The sequence below is a fragment of the Drosophila sulfurigaster genome, chromosome 2R (assembly GCF_023558435.1).
Source record: "Drosophila sulfurigaster albostrigata strain 15112-1811.04 chromosome 2R, ASM2355843v2, whole genome shotgun sequence".
Classification (NCBI taxonomy): Eukaryota; Metazoa; Arthropoda; class Insecta; order Diptera; family Drosophilidae; genus Drosophila; species Drosophila sulfurigaster.
The window spans coordinates 20,561,669-20,583,228 of NC_084882.1; the positions used below are offsets into that span (position 1 = coordinate 20,561,669).

Sequence of the window (21,560 nt, forward strand, 5' to 3'; positions counted from 1 at the left end):
CACGTGAACTTGAAGCCGGTGGCAAAGTCAAGTGTCGGGCTGGGTGACTAATTTCATTCAGGGGCATCCGAATATTGCACGACAATAAAGATAATAACAGAATGTGGTGGCAAAAAAAAAGTATGGCAGGAGACGTCAGTCAAGAGTATGCACGACTACCCAAATATCCTTTAGTCAATGCAATTTAGAAGTGGAGATTAAGTTAAAATTTATCAGTTGCTAAATAAAAGAATAGCTTTTAAGTTTCTATTCTTTAGTCTTGACTACCCTCTAGCCACTGTAACACAGGGTATGCAAACAGTAAACATGAACAGGCCCAAAAGAGGCGCCAACTTGCGAGTCGTTGATAGCGACGTTGTCATTATGAATTGTGTTGCCTACTTATCGGCGCATGCGTCGACTGTCTATGCTGAGTCTGTCGCTGAGAGTGTGGGAATGTGGGCTTGAGTCTGTGTGGTCTGTGTGGCATATGCAACATGCTGAACCTTGTAGCATGTTGTTGATGCTCTGCCTCTGTTTGGCTAACAAAGGGCGTCCCGCCTTCACAGCAGCAGCAGCAGCTGACGATGTCGACAACGAATTCGAATTTCGAAAACTGTTATCAACAAACAGGCAACGTTGGTTGTGTGTGTGTGTGTGTTCTGCGGTTGTGTGGGTGCTGCTGCTGCTTCTGCTTCTGTTGGTAGATATAAACCCATCAGTTGGCGGCTGTTGCACGTCGCGTGCGGTTTCGTTCTTGCTTCTGAGCGGATGTCGCGTCCTGTTCGCGTCGTTCGCTTCGCTATCACTCGTTGTTCGTCAATATTCAAAGTGCGCTTCGATGTTCCGCTGTCGCCGTTAGTTTTTTGAACTAACAAAAAAAGTAAAAGAGATAAACTGAACTATGCACTGACAGTTGTCCCGACAAGTGGCGGAGTTGTCATTTACCAGTCGCAGTTCGCGGCGTGCGGTTGTCCTCGCGGAATTTAATTTACCTCTGGCAAATCAACACAAAACTAACTAAATTGCTAAAGGCAACACTAACATAAATTAAATATTTAATCAAAACTAACATTAATATATTTTAAAACTTTTAAATATCCGAGTACTTACTAATGAATTGGATTCATTTGTATAAAAAAAACTAAATCAAATACTAAAACAAAAATAAACTTTAATTAAACATATAATCAAATCAAAAAAAATAACGAATATTAATAAATAGAAAAATTTATTAAGTCCTGAAAATATCAATAAAATAGATACATTTTTTAACGAATATAAAATCAAATTTTTAAATTCTTTCTATGAAATATTTTCTAAAATTAAAACTTCAAAGCTTTTTGCTCGCAACTTCAAAGTATAATTTATTTAAATGTTAAAGCTGATTTTGAAGACAAAAGTTTATTTCACTGGTAAAAGCAAAATTTAATAAATCAAATGTTGACATTCTATTAATTTGTTTTTTAATTATTCCAACCATTTTGTGTCATTTGTTATTTAACATTGTTTGAGAAAATGAAAATGTAATCAAAAGAAAATAGTTAAATTTGAATTCATCAAAAAAAGAAAATAGGATTTTCTATTCATTTTATATATAATTTATGCTTTAAATTAATTGAAATTATTTGAATGTCAACTCCACGTAAATTTAATCTTCCTCCAACTATTACACATACGCACAGTAAGCTGCTTGCAAATTTAAATGCAAATGGCTTTTGGCCTTTTGGGTTGAACTCGTAATCCTTTAACACTCGAGAAGAGTTGCAGAGCAACTAGGAACATCAAAAAACCACAATTATAATGCGATTGTAAACCGGCTAAAATGTGTAATTAATTAAAGCGTGCCACGAAACATCAGAAGCAGAAAAAGACAGCAAAAAATAATGGAAATAAAGAAAATAACTCAGCCGCCAACGCGTTGGCTAATTTAAATTCATTATGGACTTCCAGCCTCAGGCGGATGGCTCAAGACATGGGCTGAGCTCTCTGAGAACATCAATTTTTCAAGCAATTTAATTGAAGAACGCAGCAGAATTTTAGATTTAAGCCGCGTTGTGAGGCATTAAACAGCAAATAAAAACTCTGCATTTCTTTATCCTTGTGAGCCACAAAAAACAGAAACGAGAGAAAAAGAGAAAAGGAAACGCGTTGGCTGCTGAGATTCCTTTTTATTCGTTATGCTGAGTAATTTCCTAAATTATAACGAAGCACACGTGCAAATTGGGCAAAAGCGAATAAAAACCAAACCAAAACCGAGGCGAAGCGAAACAAAATCAAATCAAATGAAATGAAATTATACGAGCCGACGCGACGCGACGAATCACATTTATTATTATTAGTATTATTCTTATTGTATTTGTACATTTATTGTATGTACTCGCAGATTGTTTAACGCCCAATCCCGGAATGTCTAAACAATCCTGTATTAATGGAAATCAAAGTACATCAAAATAAAATTAAATGCCATAAATAAAATCGCATATATAAAAAAGGAGAAATAAAATAAAAATACTAAAACAAAACAAAAACAAAATACGCGCTTTTGGCAGCTTGATGTGACCCGTGTGAGTAGCTGCGTCTGATATCTAAATTTACAAGCGTGCTCCATTAAATATTTAAATACTTGAGCCGCCTCTGCAACCAGGTTCCATCTACCATTTACCATCTACAACCATCATCTACTACCATCAACAAGCAGCATCCTCTCGCTGTGCGGTTTCCTGTCGCCTGAGCTGTCACTTTAGCTGGGTTTCTTTCTTTCTGTTATTTTTTTTGTGGGTGAGTATGCAGGACATATTTTGAAGGTCCTCCTCGTCGCGTATAAACATACTTTGTGTGAGTGCTGACATGTCTGTTTATACAAATTTGTGATGCAGGCAGCGAGACATTCCATATACAATGCTTTATGCTTTCCATACACTCGTATGAGTGCATTAAAAACATATCTGATTATACAAATTACGCAGTTACTTCATGTGTATAAATGGGCATAATAAATGCGAATAATCGCCATCTCATTCCGTATTATTTTAATATTAAAATACAATTTCTAAATTGAAGAATAATATCATACAAAAATACAACGGTTCTAAAATATACATAAGTAAATAAATAGGCGTAAAATAATTCAAATATTCGGCATCTTATTCTACAATCTTCAGATATCAAAAAGCAATTTCTAAATTGAAGAAAAAGTTGACAAGAAACTGAGATTGATTTTTTGATGAAAGTGTTCAAATTGTTTAAAATGAATAATCCCCATCTCATTCCATTTACTAAATGGGAAAATAGATTTGCGGATTAAAAATCTCAAGAATAATCAGCAATGATATTACATATATTATTACTATATATTAAAATGCACTTTGTAAATTAAAACTTCATAAGAACTGTCAATGATTCTAGAATAAATATGCAAAAAAGCATAGGAATCAAAATATTTCGAGGCTTCCCATTAATATTTTAGTATTAAAATTGGAAAATAAATTAACAAAAAGGTAATGAATAGGCATAATAGAATGCTTATTTAATTTATTTTTAAGATATGAAATTGGAAAGTATTGTAAATTTGCAGGAAATGACTTTAAAACGTACTTGTGACTTTAAAAATGATTCTAAATTCATTTCTAGATTTTTTACATTTTAATTTGCTTCAATACGTTGCAAGCATTACATGTTATTGTTGGCATTTTGTAATAGTATCATGCGTTGTAACGTTGAATGGCTTTTCTATTAAATGCTGGGCGCATCGTTAGCTGGTCAATGGCCGGAACTGTGATTTATTTCGGCATCCATTGATTAATTTTGAATGTCATGGGCATCGTTGGAATTCTTTTTTTTTTGTTATTCTCATCTTGTTGTTGTAGGTTTTGTTGCTGTATTCTGCGCTTAAATCAGGCACTTTAACTTTTATGAGGCGCTTGACCGAACTTTTGCATGGCTTGGCTCATAAAACAAAGTCTTGCACAGCTTATGGATGGCCATCTGACATCTATCAGTCATAAAACTGCCTCTTAGCCAAGGCTGCGAATGGAGCTGGGGGAGATGACAAAGTGCATGCATACAGTTTATGTTATAAGTGTATGGCATTTCATAAATAGTTTTATGCATGGCATAAAAGAATACCACATGAGAGCATAAAATCCGCAATCGGCCAGAACATAAACGCCAAACATGTGACTGTTCTGTTCTATAGACTTTTGGCTCTTTAAAGAGGCAGCAAGCTAAACATAATTTGTACATTTTATACACTTCTCATGCTGCCGAAGAACCGAACAGTGTATATGTTATGCAAATGAGGTCCCTCCATGAAGGTCCTTTCATTTTTATTGTTTTCACCGCTGAAGGCGTTGAAGCATTGGAATTTTGCAAAAGCCGCAAAAAAAAAACCAAAAGCAAAAACAAAACAAATAACAGCCCAGCAAAAAAAAAGTGAAATGAAATAAAATAAAACAAACAATACAAAAAATGCGTTGAAAGTTTTATATGATTTTGCCTACACATTTTTTTGTTGCGCCTTTGCAGGAATGTAAGCAGGCGTGACAAAGGACGAAAGGGTTCAGTTCGGGCTTCGCTGAAATGCTATATATGCAAGGTTAAACATGGAACTCAGCTCTAATGCCAAGCAAATAGCAAACTGTAAATAATATATACGATGAGGTGAAAATACGCAAAATGTATTCATATTTGAGCAGAGAAAATTGTATATGGCAGATTAGACGATTTGCTTTTGTTTTGTACTCTCCGCAAATCTGATGATAAGCAAATCCTTTCATATGATTTGCAAACACAAATTGGGGATCAGGCTTTGCAGATTTAAAGTAGCTTTCTGGGGAGAATTTTGCTTTCTTAAATAGAAATAATTTAAGAAGAATCAGTATGCCATATCAAGTATACTTTTAAAATAAATTCATGTGTTTTGTACTCTCCATAAAACTTATGAAAAGTTAATCCTGTAGCTCTTTTCGGATTTATATAAAGCAACTTAGTAGGGAAAACTTTGAATAGTCGGATTATTGCAGTTGCAATTTTGCAATTTAAAAGAAGAAAAAATTTGATATATTTTAAATGAAAAAATATATTTTCAATTTGCCATTTTAATATTAAACATCAAATTGACCAACAAATAAATTTAATTTCGACCCGAATACATAACGCAGAAGTGCTGCAAAGATTGTGAAACTTTTTAACTCGTATATTGATAAATAAATATTTATTTTATTTATATGCCAACGATGTCATTTTCATGCGCAAACAGACAAGTTTCCAGCTGTTTGCAAATTCGTCCCCTGACTGTGAAAAGTGTCAAAGTTGAAATTGGAAAAGTGTGATAAAATTGAAAAGGATTCCAATAAGAAAATTCCAATAGGCATTTTGTCAAGTGGCAAGTAGCAAGTGGCAAGTGACGCAGCTGCGAAAGGCAAAACAAAGGCAGCCAAAAGTTTGCCACCTGTTGCCATAAGCTTGAAGCAAGCCAGAGCTGAGTTCAAGGCGCAAAAGGTGAGGTTGAAGGGTCGTGTCAGCTGCTTAACGGCTCGCTGAGCAATCAAGCGACACACAGCCATTTACGCACACACACACACACACACACATACACATACATAAAGAGATGAAAGGCAAGAGTGTGGAGAGGGGGGGTAATAGAAGTGCTGGCTATTGTGTCAATGTCATGAACTACAAAAAGTTGATATACATAGAAAGACAAAAACAATTTAATGGAGTCAGCTTGAAAATTGAATTTGCCACACAAAAACTTTTGCATACGTGTATGTGTATGTGTGTGTGAGTGTGGCTGTTAAATTTAACGCCACCTACAAGCAATTTACATGCCTGTGGTTTAGTGCTTATCATTATAATCTTCAAAAGGGCTGACTATGCAGCCCTCAACCTTGGGATACCCCTCAAAAGCCTCCGACATTGTCATGGGACATTCTCACGTGCTCTTCGCTTGGAATGGAGGCTTAGAGGAGGCTGCATCATTATGACAATGACTGCTGTTCGAGATCAGCTCATTTTACGTTTATTACTTTGTGCACGGCAGGAGTTCCGTTGAAACTGAAAAAAAAAGGAATCCAAAGACTTGAAACTAAATATACCTACGAATGTTGATTTTCGTTTATTTTTAGACAACAATTAGATTGATAAGACAAGGGCGATAACCATCGCAGACTGCATCGGATCCGTGACCCCCATGATAAGCAATCGAAACGAACCTCCCCCCACCGAAAAACCTGCCCATCTGGTTCACTCACCCCTCGCGTGGCCCGCATGTTGCTGCATTAATTGTGTTCAATTATCTAGTTATACCTTATACCCGATCTCACAGGATGTATTTGCAGGGTATTGGTTTAGCATAATTCCTTGTTAGGCAATAACATTGTAATGATATGGAAAACACTTTTAATATAGCTAAAATTAATTAATATAATTAGTGATTTTACTGCAGATGCTTTGACTATGAGATTTGACAATTTATAACGAGTGATGAATTTACATAAAATGATATACGTTAAAAATTATTTAACTTTCTTAACTTAACCAATTATTTGCTATATTCTGATAAATGAAAACGCAATAAATATTTTATTATTAGCTTTATCATTTTTATTCACATAGTATGCATATGTTGCATTTAAGTTGTTTAGAGGATTACATGATTAAATTGAATCGAAATTTAGTTCAGGTATTTTAAAGTCGCCTCTTTGCTTAAGGTGTTTTTTGCTGATTTCGTTTTGTGTTTGTATTTCACTTGTCGATTGGTTTGCTTGTTGGTGTTGTCCCTCGATTTGTTTTGCCTTCCCTCCCCACACATCCCGATTCCCTTGCCTCCACGTACTTCGTCTGCTGCCTGCCTTCTGTCGTTTATTAAGTTAATCACTCGTTGGCTTTAGCTTGTTGCTGCCGTTTGTTGTCGTTTGTTCCTGCTGCTGCTGTTGTTGTTGTTGTGGTTGTTGTTGTATCTGCTGATAAGCAATATTACGCCGCGCTGTGATTATCATCAATTATTGACAGTTGATTAAAGTTTCGCTTAGCTGCGCTTTGTCTGTGTCTGTCATTGGATGCGTGGGCGGGGATGAGAGCAGGACCTGGCTTCTCCTATTGGGGCACGAATAGCACGTCCTTCTGGTAATTGAGTAAACGTCGGGTTTGTGGCGCAATGCAGCAAGCGTCCTACAATATTGTGTATCCTTAATGGAACCTTCTAAACTGTTCAGCAATTTGCAACGCTGGAGAAACCTGATATTTCTTTACACCACTTTAAAAACTTTTGCTTTGTAGTTAAAAACGAAGACTTAAATTATTTTAGTATGCACAAATTCTACAAATTCTAGACTTAATTTGAATTTCTTTCATTAATTCAATTTAATTCTATATAACTGTAGTTAAGCTATAAACAGATATTTGTATATCTATATATTTGTCTAACATATAGTTTTTATTCTAGATGAAAAAAATCTAAATAAAAATAAACTTTTTTTTAATTTAATAAAATTCTATATGATATTCACAAAATATATTTGCTCCTTCATCGTTTTAATTTTAGCTGGAATTTATTAATATTATTTCTATAAATAATATGTCCAAGGTTTGTCTTTTGTTGTTTGCTAAATATAATTTTGAAATACTTTTGCAGCAGTTTTAGTGATTGAACATTTTTAGATGTCGCTTTAATTTTAAGGCATCTTAATTCCGTTAGCTTTCAGCTTTAATTTCTGAATAAATTTAGTTGAAATTCTTGGCACCAACAACTAAATACACACGCACGCACAAATTCCCCAATTACATACAAGTACTTCAGAGTATGTATATGTATTTGAGCGTGTGTGTGTGTGTGTATGTGTTGTAGTAGGGAAGAACTTGAATTCACGTGCCTTGGGCTTAATGGCATAATACTTGTAGTTGCATATCATTACGCAAAATAATGCCCAGCTTCTCGCTTTGGAACAGCCGCTTCGCTGATATCTAACGAGTTGCTGCAGTCATGTGAATCGAATCGAGCTGAATTAATTATTCACATGAATTTGCATAAATCAGAGGCAAGGGCGCCCAATATAAGATCAAATCAATAAATATTTCTGCGCTGGTCCGATAATTACCAGCAAGCAGCCAAAGCTGTGCCCGACCTTATGAGGCCAATAATAGAATATAATCTACTTTTGAATGCGGCCCAGCAAATGTAGATTTTGTGCTCGTGAATTGGCGCAGCTAAATGTTATTGCTAATGTGTCCAAAAGTTGTTGTCTTCATGCCAGAATGCTCCCAATAGCAAGCATATAATATACACTAGATACTGACTCTGTGGACTGTGGACTTTGACTGCTTGGCCACCTCATTTGCATTTTTATGTCTGCAAGCGATATTTCCTCTTCTTCCGCTCTGCCACTTGCTGGCTGTCATTTGTTTGTGGGCGTGGCTGGGGCCTAGAGGCTGGAGGCTGGAGGCTGAAGGCTGAATGCCAAGCGTCAAGCTGTCCGACTTGGCGCAGCGTGTTGTCGCAGCTGAAATGAATTTAATGTTCACCCTGGGTAAGCATATCTCCCACTTCCGGCTGTCCGACCGCCCGAGTGCACAACTCAACGTAGCCCGTAGTCCGTGTCTTCCACTATCCGTCCGTCCTTCTGTCCATCCATCCGTCTCTCTTTCTGTTCGACTGCCGCTGTCTGTGCTTGGCTGCTGTGTGATAAAACTCTGAATTATTAAATAAACATAAATCACGAGGCGCATGCACGCTAGCAATGTAATCAGACGCCAGAAGAGCGTGTGACAGTGGGAAACAGTTATCGCCGTCCCCATCCTCAGTCCCTACAACCCTCTACACACATTGCAGGCATTCGAGGGTGACTCCATGGATACCTTTAACTCCGAAATCACTTGAGCTTATATTAAGTTGTTGTTAGATATAAAAGAAATTGCAGTATCAACATAACATATCTAAAGAATCAATCTCAAACAAGTCAACATAATCCTGTACCTTAAAAGATTTTAGTTGTTAGCTCAATTATTTTCCAGAGCTTCCGCTGAGATCATAGTGGAAATAATGTAGACATGTTTCTAGTTTTTTTCTCACTAAAGACAGCATAACTTCTTGGAGGAAACAATCCTTCAATTTTCCTTCCTAATTAAGCAAACACTTAAAGTTTATATTATAAAGACTGTCAATTCCTTTATATTATAATTAAAATAATGTTATAAGAATAAAATGCTAAGAACATGGGATAAAATATGTATTCTGTCAAAAGTGTAAACCAAGAAACAAACTAAGAAGTAAGAAGTTATCAAAATTATTACGTAAATGATTTCTTTATTAGAAGTTTCTTTTGCCATGTTCTTAACATACATAAATTTACATTCTAATATTGAGTAAAATGATTAATTATTTGATTCCTTTATAAATAATGATTAATTACAACTTTCAAGTTTTGTGCTCTGGAGATAAAATATAAGTTCTCGTACATAATTATTCGCCATTTCTTAGTTAATTAATTTATCTATACAATTTCCCTCCTTAGTGAATACTTTTAGTTATAGAAATCATTACTGTAATAATCACAAATTCTTATTATTACTTGCAACTCTTGTGAAACATATGAATCGTTCCTCCCTCGTGTTGCCTGACGCCTTGGGACATATCATATCCTTGAGGAAAATTGTTTAACCAACGCTATTGGCACATTTCAAGTTCACATGATTAAAATTTCATAGAACTTTGCCTTTGAGCAAGCATTCCTGGTTGATCGCCTTGTGAATATAAGCGAATGTATGCAGATAGCTGTCATCAGTATGTGGGTGTGTATGTGTGTGTGTGTGTGTGGTTTAGTTAAGCGAGACAACTACTTAATGGAAGGCAAGCCAATCGATATCATATTTCACATGTTTACGCATTCGAAACGCCCCATTTGCATAATCAGCTTTCGTATAATTAAAAGGCAATCGACGAGAGGAAGCAGCTTCAACGACGTCTTCAAGTTTCTCGCGTTCCCAAGATACTCAAGTACCTTCTTGTACTATATACTGTGTAAAGTAAAAGTTCTTTTTCTTTTCGTATTCGCGTAGAAGTCGTGCGAGGAATAACATTTTGCACCTTGTTGCTGGATTGTGTGTGTTATCATCTAAGCCATTTCCCCCTTGACGTTTATTACTCTGGCAACAGCACACACCTGTTACTCGGCAGACAGACAAACAAACTTTCATATCCTTAGCAGGCACACGCATCGACATCGACATCGACAGGAAAGCCAATCAGTGGCTCCAAATGAAATTGCCAAGGTTGGTGTTGGGGCAGGCCTAATCGAAAACGGAAATGAAGACGCTGCCATGCTGCGATCTACGCTCATGTGAGCTCAACTTTTGGGCACTAAAAACACTTGACAGACAATGTGTTGTTATAGCAAATAACATGTTACATGTTGCTTGTGGGATTTTAATAATTTGCCATGGAATTAATTAAATCAAATTTCAATCATAAATTGAAGCGGTTGGGAATCGGGAATGTTGCCAAGCAATTGAAGTCGTCAAAACACGCTTTAGAAGTGGATTAAGGTTACTTTAATATGTTTGTAGATTTATTTCCATTTAAATATAAGTAAAACTCAAAAGAAAACTCGCCTTTTTGGATTTGCTTGGCTTATAAACTCCGTAAATTAGCACTTCGAACTTTCGACCCTTTCTTTCATCTTGGTTAAAAACTTTAATTGGCAGTCCAAACAAACTCGCAAAATATCAAGGAAAGCAACGAGCAAAGAGTTACAGCCAAGTTTTAACCAGCACTCTAACCTTTTGTCTCTTTCTATCTGTCGCTCTCACTCGCTCTCTCTCCCTCTTCTCTTGGCGGCTATTAAAAGTTTGTCAAACTGCGTTGTAGCTCGACAGTGTAAATATTTTGGAAAGCCGAAGCTGTGCAAACAAAGTGATAAGATTGTAATAAATTCAATTAGAAGGCTTCTTGCAATGGCTACCTATGGAATATTGCGCATACGCAGTGTATGCAAACGTATACGCCGTGTGGCCCACAGTGATTTAGTAAAATGTCGAAACATCTTCACTAACTGTCTGACTGAATGCCTTCTCTGTTTGCTGTTGTGCTGTCTGTCACGTTAATAGCTTGGCCCCTCCCTCCTCCGACTGTTGGGCCCATTAAAGGCCTCAAAACTCATATGCATTTGTCTCACGTGTCGGCGCGCCTTTTATTGCCAATGTGTTCTTTGTCCGGGGGGGTACGAGAGCGAGGGAGACGACTCGAGTTGACTTTTTGCCACGTTTAACGCTCATTAATTTGCAGCGTGCATGTTTTTAATGAAGATGCGTGCCTGTCCCTGAGCTACGTCGGCGTCGTCTCATTTGCCGTTGAGCAGGCCATAATTAATGCTAAGCCCCAAAGTTAACTCAGCGCTTGTTAAATTTATCACCCTCACACAGACTCTCAGTTAATTTTTCTGTTGTTGTTGTTTTTGTTTTTTTAGAAAATGCTGTGCTAATCAGTTGTGCCATTTCAATTATGCATCATAATTGACTTCAATGCGTAAATAATCACAACTTTATGCTGTGCTCGCTGTCTGCTCTCTGGTGTATTTAGCAATTTAAGTAAATCACTTAGCAAAGACAGTGCTAGAAAAAAGCAAGACTAAGCAACCAAATCCGCAGTAAATCCAAGCGAGGGCGACCTAAAAAAACAGCAAGTGCATTTAAGCGGCTTGACTTGATTTAAATTTTTCATTTTCCTTTTATCAAATAAAATGCTAAAGTCCTCACGCACACACACAAATAGATATACGCATCCACAGGAGACACAAACTAATGCAAACTAATCACCGTCGACAGTAAAAGGGAATGAAACACAAGCTCGACACTGGGCAACGGACAATGGACAGCAAAACATTGGGCAATCACTGGGCGTATACGCAATGCCATGCCTTGGCAGCTCATAAAAGGGTCTGTCTTGTATGTAATACACAAACACACACACTTACGCATACACACACGCATTTGTGTATGTTTGTGAAGAGACAAGGAAAGCGTTTTATAGCAGCTGCGTGTTTAGTTTTTGCTTTGCTTTTGGTTTTAATTTAAGTTGATGTGGCAAAGTGCAAATAAAAGGAACAGATTTATAAAAAAAAGCGCTGCGGGCTTGTTTTCACATCTCGGCGCTTAGCTAAGTGAAATATTTACGCACCAACAACAACAACAGCCCAAAAAACCAAAAAAAAAAAAAAACAGAAATAAAATAAAAACAAAACAAAACAAAACAATTACAACAACCAGAGACGACAATCCACCCACACATGTGGCACATGCCACAGACACATGTGGTGATTGTGGTTGCCTTTGTCAAAAACTGTTCGCTATGCGGTCGTTTGCTGCCGCCAACAATGCCGCTTTTAACAAACGCATTTGCCGACTGTAAATAAATAAAATAAAAATAATACTAAAATATAAATAAGAAGAGGCTTCTCGACTTCATTGCAGATTGATTCAACTAAAATTTAAGTAAATTGCGGGCCATAAATTAAGTTACGGGCTGCGGGCAGACTGTTTAGATTATTTTGGATTTCTTATGTCATTTATTTGACGAAGAGACGAGCAACCCTTGAACTGAACTAAAATTGAGGGGGTTCACTTCTGTTTTGTGTGATGTGGTTGTTTTTAATTGTCAACAATTTAATATCAGATTGCTCTGTCAGTTGGTGGCTTAAAAGCGATTTAGAATATTCACATTTTAGTTAATAAACCAAAAATGAATAAATAATTTTGCTTTGTTTATAAATATAATTCTCAGTTCAAAGTTCAACGATTCAGTTGAAAATTAAGGCCGCAATCAAAACAGAGCAAAAAGCCTAAGGCAACATCACAAAAAAAAAGGGATAATGATGTAACATATGTTATGCAGCAAAGCCGCAACAAAAAAGACCAGCAAAAACTGTAAGCAAACAAAATAATTTCGAGCGCCCAGGGCAACATATTTAAAAATGACAACGCAGCAGCTCCAAAAAAGAAAAATACAACGAAGAAAAAAGAAATACGCCCTAAGCCCTAAGCTGCTGTCTATCAGGGAGCGAGGCAGAAGGGAGAGAAAATAGATGCTGAAAGAGCTGCTAATAATATTTATGGCGTTCATTCTAATGCCAACTGTCAACGCGAAAGTAATGCGCCTTCTGCACATATGAAGATGTCCTTTTTATGCGCCTCACAAGCAGCAATGGAAAGCCGCTTATAAGAGGCCTTGCGACTTGCGACATTACGCATACGTCGTGTGCGCCTCACAGATTCGGAGTCACAGACAGTACGTTGGCAAGAGCCTGTTGTCTGGTTTTTACTTAATTTATCATAAAAATAAAGTGCACATCTAAAGAGGCTGTGAGTCCATGACGAGACAGCAGCAAAAGGCAGGTAAAATTCCACATGGCTGCCTTGTTAGCTAACTAAATTATTGTGTTTACTAAGTGCTTTAGTTTAGGTTTTTCGACAGCTAACGGCATTACAGAAACCTGTTAGCAGCCATATGCAAATTTTTTAATTTATTTAGAGACCGGCGAAGCACATTCTTTTTGCCTTGTGCTCATAACCTTCACCTGAATTTGTGGTTTCATTATGCTCATCCATGTGTTACGCATCTACAGAGTTGAATTCTAGTTGTAACTCCACGAAGGGTTGCCTTAAGTTGTCTTAAACTTTGATGCAATGCCTGAGTTTGCTCAGATAAACGCGAGTTAAGTATGCTTAAGTTGAGCCCAAGAATGGATGATAAATTGCAATTTGAAAAATTTAAGACAAATGGTTATACATAGTAGCAAATTGTTGTGCTAGGTAAAGTGTAGTAGGCATTTTTATTGCAAAAGAATTTTGCCACCTGCTTATTGATTTTCCATTCACGTACATTCCAGCAAAAGTTTTTTTAAAGCCGTGTTGCTTACAATCAGAAGCGCGGCGCGTTTCGCAAAACAAATATGCGGCAAATTCTTTAAAAAGAAAATAAATAACAGCAATTGTAAGCAAATCAAAAAACGTCTCACAAAGTGCCTGACAATGTTAAACTGTAAACTGAGCAGCGGCTAAATCAAATCTGAAATTGTGTATTAAAAGCGAGAAAAAATGAAATAAAATATAAAGCAAAATAAATATAAAAGCACACGCAGAAATTGAATTTTAAATTGGGCAACAGGGGAAATTATTTGTGGAACTTGGTTTGCAAAGAAGAAGGGGGAAAAAACGAACTTAAGTCAACAAAATGTGTGGCATACTTTAAGGCGTCGCCTTTAAGGCAATCTGCCCAACTTATGTGCGAAATATTCTGCCAGACACTTTACGCAGTTTGCAATTTCATTTAGATTTTTGTGTCCTCGACAACGAGCTCGAGGAATTTGGGTTTTAATTGCAGTCAAACGATAATTTAAATTTTCTGTGCTTTGCCATTTATGCGTATACCCTGTAAAAGTGTTGACGAAAGTGTACTGAACTTCGAGGAAAATAAAAATAAAATGTGAAATAGAAATGAAAATAGAAAAGACATATTAGAAGTGCAATCACTGTGCTAAGCTACTTATTCCTTATTTACTTACAGGGTATCAGCAATTGTAGCACTTTCATTGCAGACAATCAAGTGTAGTTTTGTTGCTGCCGGATTTAATTAAAATTATTTCACTTGCTGCTTTTAAGTGGTTCTGCCGATGGAGACTGTGGCGTTTGCTTCTCTGCACTTCTTTGAACTAAATGGGCATTTGCTTATCAAATTTTCGACCTTTTTTTCGATGGCGCACAGCCTGGCAAGGAGAATAAATTTAAATGCCAAAAAGAAATATATTCAAGTCTCGGCAGTGAGTGGGTGTGTGTGTGCGTGTGTGTGCGTGCTTATTCTTTCGCACTTTTGCGTGAAATAAACCTGAGTTGTCAGAGTGAAATAAAATTTAAAACTGTTTACCACAGCAAAAGGCAAGGCAAGTCCTTTGGCAAGGGAAATATAGCTACCAGGTTGTTTCAACTCTGACAGTTTTATTGATATGCCACCCCACAAAAGAACCGCAGGCCAAAAGACAGACAAATATTTGATAGCATTTCAAAAAGTTAACGCTGTGCTTGGCATACTTTTAGGCTTTATACACGTCTCTTTCGCAGTGTTTGTGTTTGACGTGTTTAATCGTGAAGAAACCATATGTAAATAGAACAGATAAAAGCCAAAATGTGTTTATTGTGAAAGAGTTGAACGTTCAATGACTTTCTATCTTAGATTCGTTTCTCAATCTCATTGTTATTACGAGTATTTACAGGCGGAGTCTTACTTCTTTTACATCCATCTATCAATGACTTGGAACTTTTACTACATTTAACTGGTAATCAAAGAGACAGCTGAGTGCTATATTTGTCTACCCTCTGGTTTGTTGCCCGTTGCTATGTTAACAAATGGCAGATTTTTATTATTGGTGTTGTTGTTGTTGCTGCTGTTATTCGTTTACTTGGCCAATTGATGCGTATTCCCCAAATTTGATTTGTCACAATGTCGTATTGTCGTCGACTTTGAAGTGACTCCTTCTTCAATAGTATGAGCTTAGTGTTCATTAACATACTGACAACGATTGTCATCCTCGACTTGTCTGTCAACAAATCTTTGTGCACAATAACAAAGGACATCAGCAGCAATCAGACAACATCAACCCACAACCGACAAGCGACAACAGCACAATAGTCGCCTCGATACATGTAAACAGGAGTAAACACACTTAAACACAGCATTAATGCAAGTTTGCCTCTGTGTGTTCGTGTGGGTGTTCTTTATGTGTGTGTGTGTGTGTGTGTTAGCTACAGGAGGGTCATGTCCCTGCTGCTGTTGACCCATATACGCAGTCATTGACAGTTGGCTGAGAGATTTTCGGCCTGCGGCTACGGACAGCTTTAAGCGCTAAGCAAACACATAAACAGAAGTCAACTTTAAATGTGAGCATTGATAGCTTAAATGTCTTCTTCATACCGAAGATAGAATACACTTATACTTGATATTATATTTATGTTTTCTAGACATTTCTTCTTTTCATATCTGTTGACCACGTTAAAGTTCACTTAATAAAGCTACACATACTTTTATTTCTAGACACTCAGCAGGACTTCAATTAGAGCGCAGAGTTCACAAGTAAAACTTCCCCTCGTTGCTCCGACGAAAACAGTTTGCGAAACTGTCATATGGCCTAATTAGTAAACAGAAATAATGCTTCTAATGAGGCATTCATAAAAGCATCATAAACAGAACATAAAGAAACTTCGACTGTTACAAATATATATATATATACTTTAAAGCATTGAAAGTTCTCCGATTAATGCAAAACAACATATGCTTATCAGCATTTATTTGATGATTTTAAAATGTCTGACTGTCTGTTGAATAAGTTGCATAATTAATGCATTTAACTGTGTACTGTACGAAATCGTTTTCGTATAAATCATTTTGCCACATAAATCTTGTTTTTCTTTTTAAGTTTTCATATCTGCTGGAAAGTGAAAACCACAAAATCCGCAACGAACATTGTTGTGGCTATGAAAATGGCCGCTGAAAATGGAAATGTGCAAAGTGTAAGTGTGTTTGTGACACACACAAAAGGCCACCCACATTTCTTTCCCTCTCTCTCTCTCATTTTAACTATAGTCTTATCATCCCTCTCTCACTCTTCCAGTTATGCACTTGCTGTCTCTTTCTTTGGCTTATTGTGCACATTTGCCTATCTTTTGCGCATTTTACATGCTGCGGCTGCCAGTGAATTGATTTTCAATTTTTACGCTCGCCTAAACAGAAAATTCATCATGGAACTTGGTACATGACAGGTTCGACTTTGAGAAACGACAAGCACATTTCACCAATAACAACTAAAAAAGCAAACCAAAAAAAGCGATGCTTGCAAATTGCATTTATTTTCGAGGGGCAAACTGTCGTCGTCACGCCGAATTTCACTTCAAAAACAAAAACTAGACTTTTAGTTTTCGGTGCTTTAAAAGGCAGTCCCAGATGGGCGAAAAAAGCTCGTTCTTAAATGCTCAACGGCTGTCAGTTGACAAATATATGCAGACAATTTGCATATACTTAAATAAATATTTTTGTATACGTGTTTGTATACATATTTGTTTATGAATTTGTTTTCGACAGTCTCATGCAAATTGGCTGCCATTGTGATATGTTCTTTGCAGTAAACAAGCAGCGGGAATGTCATAATAAAGGGACACACAAATCCTTTCGAAATGTAATTTTGCCATATAAATGCAAGTTAAACGAACTACATAAAACCAATAATAGTAAGATATATTTCTAAATGTCTTCATTCGATTAACTTACCGTAGCCAATATCGAACTGCTACTTAAATTTTTCATAGCCACATTAAATTTGATTCATTAAAAATGCAAATGAAATAAATAAATCTATTTCATCTTATTATGCAAAAAGGTAATTCCCCTGGCGATTACTCACATATTCAAATTGCCAATTGAAATACAAATACAAATTTCATGCGAATTCCACTTATGTCATACACATATTCCAACAATTTTCCCTGTTACCGTACTCATAAAGTTTGCTCCTTCTACCTTGTTGACAGCTTTCGGCACATGTGGAAATGCAAATGTAATGCGGAAAAGATGCCTTTAAATTGTGCTCCACTAATTGGAGTGTGAAAATATGCGACAAAGTTGGAATTTATACTCGTGATACGCTGCTTAAACAGCTGCTGAATACACATACATAAATGTGAGGGCAATAATTAATGACAAACACAAGAGCCAGATAGCTTGCTTTCTTCGATTTTCTATGCCACAAACACTGATTCGTCTTATTTATTTTCAAAGTTTTGGCAAGTTTTCGACTACTTTCAGTTTCGATTTTCAATTTCAATGCGCACCTGCGAAAGGCAAAAAGCGAAATGGAAAACTAAAATGAAAATGAAAAGAAAAGCCCACGCGGTCACAGAGCAAACAGCATCAGACCAAGAGCAAAAACAGGCAAGGAAAAAGGTGGCATTAAGCTTATGTGGGGAGCTCGTGCATAATTCACGCGCCACACACAGAGACGCAAAGAAAGGCTTCCCGCAAAGCTACAAACACAAAATGGCGACTTTGCCTTTTACGTCCCCGATAGTAATCGCTTCCGCTTCCGTGAACCTTTATGCAGCTTTGGTCTTGGCCACGGCCATCGTCTTCTTGATTCGTGGCCAAGAAAAACTCTGCCGACTGAAGTTTTGAAAAGGCCAAAACGAAGGCTGACCTTCGTTTCATGCAGATTTTGGCAGCTGTGACAATGAAAGCCGTAGGCAGCGCGGCAATTGCTTTTGGTGCTGCGCATAAATTTTGCCACTAATGTCTTGGCCAATTGTGAAATAATATGCGTATGATAGATGGCCGAAAAGTTGGCCAATTTGCTGCTAAAATCGCCGAATTTCACTTAACAAAATGAAGCCGAAATTTACTGCCGCTAATCACTCACAGAGCAGTGTTTCATCTGCCTCTTTTGACTAGCACATTAATCAGCTTATGGCAAATCAATCAAAGCCCTGCTCAGAACAAAAGAACACAGCAAAAAAACTGCTGCACGAAAATTAAAGCAGATTGAGTAAATTAAATTTAGCAACAGCTTTTATAGTGGCTTCCACGCAACACAATGGGAAACTACGTGAAACTTTCAGTTACGCAGACTAATACCGAAGATAAGAGCCATGGCTGGCAGAGAAATGCAGACAAACTTGGCAACATTCCCATACTTATTTAACTTAATGGAACTTTCTGACTTACGCTCTTATTCGCAAAAGGGCAGCTACAGGTGCGCCAAGCCAAGGATAATGTCCGTGTTGTTTGTGCGGTTCCAGCAAATCCCCGTAAGTTCACCCAGCTATTAGCTGGATGTCTGAAAAGGTTATCAAATCTTTCTATGTTGTGGGTAGCATTACAAAGGACAAAACAAAAACAAAACGAAAAACTCAAACATTGTACAGCTGTTGCAATGTTGCAATTTAAATGAACAGCAGGAGCGCTCTTAACTGAGCCAAATGGCAAAGTGGCAAACAGTAAACTGACAGTCGAACGAAATAAGACACTTAGTGCAGATTACTAACCCCAACAGCTGAGACCAACTGTAAGTACTTTCAAGTGCTCTAATACCCACCAAGAATTAATTTGTCAGGCAGTATTACACTGCTTACTTTTGAGCAGCGTTGATAATAAGTACTGGGTATTTCCTAGTTGTGCTTGCTTTACTGCTTTTCAATCTTGCCACTGATTTTTACTTGAAATTGTAGTTTGCTCGCGTAACTAATATCAAACAACTTCGGAATGTGCAACTAGCATCAGAGAAAGAACAAAACTCTTAAAGAAATAAGTATCTTTTCTCCAAGGAATCCTCTTGTGGTGTGTGTATGTGAGAACTCAACCCACTTATCGGCATCGAGACTGTATCATTAACTTTAATTTAACCTTCAATGAAACACTTAACCCCCCTCAAAGCTCACAAATGTTAACAATGCCGCTGGCTAAACAATAATTAAAGCTGAATCATCGTTAAACTAAATAGAAATTCTATTACACACAGTTCAAGTATCTCTCAGCGTCAAGGATGGGGTGTGAAATCCCAAACACCCCACAGCGTTCGCCAATTGAAATATCCACGACGCTGACTAGTCCTTCAGCCATTGTGTCGATGCTTCGATTAGACAATTTTAATTGAGGACTGTTTTTTGGGGTTCGAGTTGGTGTCTGAGCCTGTCTGGCTTTTGCCCTTTGACAAGCATCAATCATTTTGATTTGTATCTAAGGATCCTTAGCTTCAGTTCATTGATGATTCAATTTTAGTTCTACGTTCTTTTTGATGATATAATTAATTTCGATTCGTTTTGGGTTAACCAAAAACCCGCAGAGGTTTACAAATTTCAACGCTTGACTGCGTTTGACCTGCTATTGTTTCGACTTGAACAATATTAAACAATTAAACCCTTTGCGCCGTAGCTGAAACGGAAACTGAGGACGAGCGCCTTAAGAGCATAAGGCAATCCTCTTGTTGGTCTGGCATATGTGACAGGCATGTCAAGCAGCTGACACGCCCACACGCCCAGATGTCTCGTACCAATTAGTAGAATAGTCGCTGTCAGTTCTGGGCGACGCTCAAGCACGTGCACTTGATGGCCAAAGTTGGCGTGGTCCAAACTTTTGGCCAAAATATAAATCTTAAGCTGTCCAGAATGCCATCAGCAACAGGCGTCGAAGAGAAGCATCAACCACAGATGAGAACTGTCGCTTTGTCTACAAAGAATTCAAAATACTCTTGACCATGTCTTTAAAAATAAATTCAATTCTTTAAAGTACATCTTAACTGGCAGTTGAAAATTTCTTTAAATAAAAAAAGTATTTAGGGAAACTTTGTTTTAGCTCGTATAATCAAAACTTTGTTACCAATTTAATGACTTACATGCAATACCCCATTTCTGAGAATTATAATATTTTAAGAGACTACAAGCCGGAATATTTTTTGTGAGCCGAAAACTTGAATCTGCCACAAAAATCTAAAGATGTCAAAGACAGATACTTGAAACTTTTGCAACACATTGCCAAGTAAATAATCCGAAAAGAATTGGCAACTAAAATAATATACTTGAAACTTAAACATAAGTTTTGCTTGAATTTTCATGAGTAACCTTAGAACCCAACTTAATTTCTACTAGGGTATAGGGTATAAAAAGTGTTGGGAGCCGGGTAAGCGGAGCATGTGTGAGCATAAGAATAATTAGTGATAATCCTTAAAGCCGCCGCAATTGTTCCTCTTTATTAACAGACATTTAAGCATCACACTTAACAGAATTATAAAGCACTCAGGAAATGGATTTGCATGACCGCCCCTAAAAGCAGGCTACACTTTTTTTTAACAGCCAATGAATTTGTGAAAGGAGCCGGAAATGTGGCATGGAAATTAAATTGTTAATTAAATGCTTTAGGCGAATGTATATTGGGCAAGTGAGTGTACATGACTGGGCAAACATTCTGTTGTTTTTTTCGGGAAGAACAAAGGCTGAACAAGGGCTTGCCAAGTCACCGAGGGACACATCAAAATAACAGTTAAAAAGCAATTGAAATGTTGCACAAATTCCGTGGAACGGCAAATCTCCAAAGAGCAGGACTCTGTTGCAAATAAGTATAATTGACATTGAATGACCTTTGCCAATAGAAATGCTATGAATCAATAATTAAATAGAAAAAAAGAGAGAGGGAGCCAAAAAAAAAAAATAATGCGAATGGAGCCACGTCAAGAAAAAAGTAGCAAATGACCAGCAACAATAAAGAAAGGAAAATTAAGGCGCTCGAACACAATGGAGCGTGTGCATATCCAAAGGACTACAAGGGCTCGCTGCAGACTCAGCACAACAACAAGAACTATAGCAACAGCACAACAGCACGACAAGAACAACAACAATGAGAATAGAGCACTGACAAAAACGGCAGGCGGAGAAAACGAGCGCAAAAAGTGCGAAACAATTGCGTGCTAAACGCCAAAAACGTCAAAGTCAAAAAAAAATTGCTAGAATAAAAAAAATATATAACAAAAACAATAACAGGCAGGCAACATGTAACAGTA

The 21,560-nt window shown here is 37.1% G+C and overlaps 1 protein-coding gene across 1 annotated transcript in view; it reads left to right on the forward strand.

Annotated features, from left to right (window-relative positions):
* Window positions 1-1,606: 1,606 nt before the first annotated feature.
* LOC133835902 (soluble guanylate cyclase 88E) overlaps window positions 1,607-21,560 on the forward strand; it is a 43,817-nt gene continuing 23,863 nt past the window's right edge. Inside the window, 1 exon segment of the mRNA XM_062266063.1 lies at window positions 1,607-2,546. The gene's annotated coding sequence lies outside the window, so the exon portion shown is untranslated.